This window comes from Carlito syrichta, unplaced genomic scaffold (genome assembly GCF_000164805.1).
Source record: "Carlito syrichta isolate Samal-C Ts95f unplaced genomic scaffold, Tarsius_syrichta-2.0.1 Scaffold302424, whole genome shotgun sequence".
NCBI classification, from domain to species: domain Eukaryota; kingdom Metazoa; phylum Chordata; class Mammalia; order Primates; family Tarsiidae; genus Carlito; species Carlito syrichta.
Window position 1 is genome coordinate 40,005 of NW_007246520.1, and position 6,020 is coordinate 46,024.

The 6,020-nt window shown below is 40.5% G+C and overlaps 1 pseudogene; it reads right to left on the bottom strand.

Annotated features, from left to right (window-relative positions):
* Positions 1-988: 988 nt before the first annotated feature.
* On the bottom strand, positions 989-4,406 carry LOC103258956 (annotated as a pseudogene).
* Between the last annotated feature and the right edge of the window lie 1,614 nt (positions 4,407-6,020).

Here is a 6,020-nt window from a genome sequence, read left to right on the forward strand (position 1 = left end):
GGATGAAGCCTACTTGGTCATGGTGGATGATTTTTTGAGATGTGTTTTTGGATCCGATTTACTAGAATCTTGTTGAGGATTTTTGCATCTATGTTCATAAGGAATATTGGCCTGTAGTTCTTTTTGTTGGATCTTTCCTGGTTTGGGTATCAGTGTGATGTTAGCTTCATAAAATGATTTGGGGAGAATTCCATCTTTCTTAATTGTCTGGAATACTTTCAATAGGATTGGTGTCAGCTTCTCCTTGTATGTTTTGTAGAACTCTGCTGGAAAGCCATCCAGTCCAGGGCTTTTTAAAAGGTAGTTTTCGTATGACAGAGTCAATTTCATGGGTTGTTATTGGTTTATTTAGTGTCTCAATGTCTTTTTGTTTCAACCTGGGGAAGTGGTGTGATGTCAGAAAATCCTCCGTTTCATCTAGGTTATTAAGTTTGTTTCCATATAGGTGTACATAGTAATCTCTGATAATCTTTTGCATTTCTTCGGGGTTAGTTGTGATTTGATCTTTTGTATTTCTGATTGTGTTTATTTGGGCTTTTTCTCTCTTTCTTGGTCATTCTGGCTAGGTGGTCCATTAATTTTGTTAATTTTTTCAAAGAATCAGCTTTTTGTTTTGTTGACATTTTCTATGATATTTCTGTCTTATATGTCCTGTATTTGGGTGTTTATTTTGGTGATTTGGGTTCTTTTGCTAAAGTTGGGGTTTTGGTTGTCTTCTCTTTCCAGCTCCCTTAGGTTATTTGGTGGGCTCTCACCTTGTGATTATTCTATTTTCTTGATGTGTGCTCATACAGATATAAATTCCCTTCTTAGAACTGTTTTCATGGCATCCCAGAGGTTTTGGTAAGATGTTTCTTCATTTTCATTTGTTTCCAGGAATCTTTTAATTTCTGCTTTGATTTCAGTGTTGACCCAGTAGTTATTCAGCATTATGCTATTTAGTGTCCATGTCTTTGTGGGTTTTGGAAAATTTTGTTGGTGTTCATATTTATTCTGCAGCAGTAAGAGAAAGTTCCACCACACCCTCATAAAATCACACTTGTCTATGTTGAGCACAAACATTGGAAAGGTTCACTTGATTGCTAATTTTCTGATATTCCTTTAATGATTCCCTTAACATTCTTTCCTTTTCAGTCTTATTTTGAACTTGTCGGGAATGCTGGAGAAGTTCATTTGCCTTAGAACAAACTGCAACATCAGTGCTATACAGAAGTGGGCAGATATCTTGTAAATGTAAACTAATACCATCAACAGCAGCATTATCTCTGATGTAGCAGTTGATAAAAGAAGCAATTAATGCCCCTGTGAGTTCTTTGTCTCTCATTACGAGATCTTTAAAGGTGGTGACCGACCAGGCTCAGTGGCTCAGCCTGTAAACCCAGCACTTTGGGAGGCCAAGGCGAGTGGATTGCCTGAATCTGTGGGCTCGAGACTCACCCGGGCAACTTGGCGAGACCTTGTCTCTACATTAAATCAAAAAATTAGCTGGGCATGGTAGTGCGCTCCTGTAGTTCCGGCCACTTGGAAGGCTGAGGTGGAAGGATTACCTGAGCCCAGCAGTTTGAGGCTGTGGTGGCCATGAGCATGCCGCTGCACTCCAGTCTGGGTGACAGAGTGAAACTCCAACTCAAAATAAATAAATAAAATAAAGATGGTGATCTCCGGTTGCTCTTGAAATTCCTTCTGAAGTTCTATAATGACAGTGAGTTGATACTCACAAAAAAAGTTTCCATAAAGCCAGAGCCCGCCATGATTTTTGAAACAACTGCTGGATTGCCTGAAGTAAAACCTTTTCACTCAATTGAGCCTCATGAAACTTCCTCTGCAGCTCCTGTTGCATTTGTTGGGTATTTCCATTTTCAGGATGCATAAATCCTATAAATCTTTGCTGTACTTTGGAAGTAGTATTTGGATTTCCTAATGGTCCTCCTGCAAATTGTGAGTTTCTGTCTAGAAATTCCTGCAAATCTTTTAGTTCTTGTAGCACTGACTCTAGCAGTTGGCAGGGAAAACTACTTTCAATTGCAGTAATCTGTCTATTGTCACTCTTGAATACTTTCTCCACAACTAAGCTTACATCCCAAGTTTTTCCCAGGATTCGAGAAAAATAAATGCAAATACCATTGTGTTTTTCAGAGTACACAATCTTTGGTCCAGTGATGCAACTCATACTTGGGATCTGAGTTGCTGGGTTTCCCACAGCACACACTGGAGTTGACATGGCAGGAGGTTGTATACCTTGAGATGGTGTTCTCAAAAAGGATGGATTTGGAGTGGAACCACTACTAGGAACAGGAAAACTCGAATAGACTGGAGACCCCAACCTGGGACCAACATTACTTGGAGGAGGAAGAGTGGTTGGAAATCTCATCTCTGCTTCACCACCATACCTGAAGAAAGCCCGAGTTGCCCAAGCAGATACTTCTGTATCATAGGCAGCAGTGGAGTAAGCAAGAATAAGGCAAGTTGCATAAGCCTGATCTTCCTGGTGTAATTTAAGAATCATTCAAACTTTTCTCCATCTCCATTCACATTACTCACAAGTAGATGCCTCAGTTGATCTACAGGTCCAAGTTTATGAAACATAAGACTCCCCTCTGCTGAGAGAACAAATTTCTTTGGAGGTAATGTGCTGCTGTACAACAACTGGTGAGTCGGTTATTGAAATATGATAAATGGTGTAATTATCTTATCTACTTTCAATTCATCTATTGCAGAAAGAGCCCAGGAATGACCATCAACAATGGGTTGTCATCTGGGTTTCCATCATTGGCTTTTGGAAAGGAAAAGTATCACGGTTGACATACTGTAAAATGTCATTGTTCTAATTTTCTGAGGCTGCCATCAGTAGAATACCTTTACTATAAAGAGCTTTATGTACTTTTGAAGGCTTTTCCACTGTTAAGATGCTGAGAATCTAGGAGGTAATCAGATGTGAACCAGTGTCAGTGTACTAGACTGTGCAAATGGCTGTCTGAATGGACAAGTGCTGAAATATAATCTAACACCTGTATGTGTGACAGCCAATAACTGACAGTCCAGTGATTCAGAAATTTCAATCACTGCTATTTGAACAATTGACTTAAAAACAGAAAGATCAATGATCCTAGCAATGTTACCAGCAGCAGAGACAATAGCATTCTGTGAAACTGAGGCAACTCTGCTCATTCCTTGTCCATCATCGCCCAAATCATCAACTTGTATTACTCCTTTCTCAGACCGGGTATATAAAATATTCCTAGAATTATCAATTGCAATTTGAGCAATAGGATCATCTTCTGAGAATGTGAACTGTAGCAAGGAAGGAACAAGGAAAGAAAGTGCACTCTTTGAGTGGCTTATTTTCCTACATCTTTGGCTAAACCACCTGCTTCTGCTTGGTAGGCTACTTCATATAAACAGCCAACCTTTCCAGCTTAGAAAATTCTGCCATTATCAGTAGAAGGTAGTTTAGTTTTTTCTTTTTTTTTTTTGAGTCAGAGTCTCACTCTGTCGCCCAGCCTGTAGTGCAGTGGCACGCTCACGGCCACCTCAGCGTTGACCCACTGGGCTCAGGGATCCTTCCTCCTCAGCCTTCCAAGCAGCTGGAACTACAGGCGCATGCTACCATGCCCGACTAATTTTTTTGATATGTTGTTGAAACGAGGTCTTGCCAAGTTGCCCAGGCTGGTCTTGAACCCCTGGGCTCAGGCAATCATCTCGCCTTGGCCTCCCAAAGTGCTAGGATTACAGGTTTGAGCCACCGTGCCCAGCAGAAGTTATTGTTAAAAGGTAAGTATTATCACTGGGAAGAGAATATAAAGGATCAGGAAGTAGCTGCATTCCACCAGACATACTGTCATTAAAATTTCCAGAACTTGTTTGCAAATTAGCATAGCTAAGTCCAAGAATTACTATATCTACAGGGGTTGCCAAAACCAGAAGGTGTCGCACATGAGGTTGAAAGATGACAGCTTTTGGTTTCACAAGCCCCACAGCAAGAATAGTCTCACTTAAGTCCGTCAAAATAGGCAAGGTCTCCACCATACTCATAGTTCCACAGGAATATGTCACTGTCAATTGTGAGCCAAGCTCTGCTGATAGCAGGGAACACACCCATCATGCAGTTACACTGCATATGTCCAATGCTCAACAAGTTCAGGTGGGAGAGAAACTCTTCCCATGGAACTGATCTCTGAAAGGTTGGGTACAGACAGCAAACTGAGTCCTTGTAGAGGATAATCCATATCTGACATACCAGAAACAGTGGAATTATTTGGGGCAGGCTCCATGAGCAGCTCGGAAAGATCCGTGTACATGCGGTCTTCTAGCAACAGACAGTCAATGAGCCACCCTGCATTTTCCAGAGCTTCCTGCAGGGCTGCGGTGGACGTGGAGGCCGGCCTCACTGTGCCCAGCACAGAAGATGAAATCTTGCAAATCACAGACACCAGGGTCCAGAAAAACTCAAAAACCAAGGAGAAATAAGGAAAAAAACTCAAGAAGTTAGCTCTGACCTGCTAGTCCGGGTGCGTGCGCCTAACGAGAGTTTTGGCGCCACCCCTTGACGCACTGTCGGTTCTTCGGCTTGGAACTGGAGGACACCGTTCTGGGGCTGGAAGAGGAAGCTGAGGAGGGAGGGACTGGACGTTGAGGGCGGAGCAGGGGGTGGAATGGGGGCGGTGGAAGGCACTTTCAAGGAGGTGAAAGTTTGGGAGTGGGAGGGGGGAAGGAGGAGGTTGTCTAGGGAAAAGAGTAAGGGAAGGGTAGAGGAGAGGGGCCAGGGAAGGAGAGGGCCATTTATTTTCTTACTAGTTGTGCAGATTAGAAATCTGAAATCCGTATAACTGGGCAGAAATCAAAGTGTCAGCAGCGCCACATCCTTCCAGAGACTCGAAGGCTAGTCTGTTTTCTTGCCTTTTCCAGCTTCTGAAGCTGCATTCTTTACATTCCTTGGTTCATGGTCCCATCCTCTATGTCAGGCAGCATCACAGTGTCTTACTTTAGCCATTATATTGCTTTTCTTTTTTTTCAAATCTCCCTCTGTCTCTGCCATGACCATCCTGAAGAATCGGAGTGAATGCCCACCCAAAAACTGGTTTGGATGTCAGGACTGATGATGCCACATACACACACCCACAGGATATGAAAAGATTTATTATTTCTATATATAATTTCTATTCATGAAATGAACATGACATGTTTATATATCTGGGTCTTCCTAAATATCCTTCAATAGAGTTTTATTATTTGGTTCATGAAGTTCTTATACACATTTCATTGTATTTTCTTATAGATACCATAGAGTTTTGAGAGTTATGGTAAAAAACTTAAAAATTTTTTAAAAATGAAAATTTCATTTTCTAATTGGTTGCTTCTAATGTATAAGAACGATTTAGTGTGTCCAATAATTTTGTTAGACTCTCTTAGTTTTAATATTTTTAATTTTTTGGGTATTTTCTATTAGGTTATAATTTTATCTGAAAATGATGATATTGTCTCTTCCTCTTCAATTCTAATAGATATTAGTTATTTTCTTATCTTATTGCTTTGTTTATGACCTCCAATGCCATGATAAATAATAGCAGTGTTGAGATATCCTTGGCAAGGTTATTCTTGGCATTAAAGGATAATTTCCACGAACACTACATTTTAACGGGAATGCTTCTAAAATGTCACCATGATCGTAAGTATATGTATTTGGGAGAGAGACCTTTTGTCATGTTTATGTTCTCTTTTACTCCTGCTCCAAGCAGTACCCTCACACTCTATTTTCAGTTGCTGTCTATCAAAATATCTCTATCATATGCTGTATTTTTACAGCCTTTGGAGGTCATTGGTTCACACAGTTATTATAATAGATGACTTTAAAGTGTGAATTAGTGTCAGTATAGCTAGTGATTGAAAAAGAAGTTTTTAAGTCATAATATCTGGATTTGAATCCAAATCTGTCATTTACTAGCTGGACAAATCAACCTTTTTGAGACTCAGATTCTTCATCTGTATAAGGGGTATAATAATGGTATCTACCCAAGATTCAT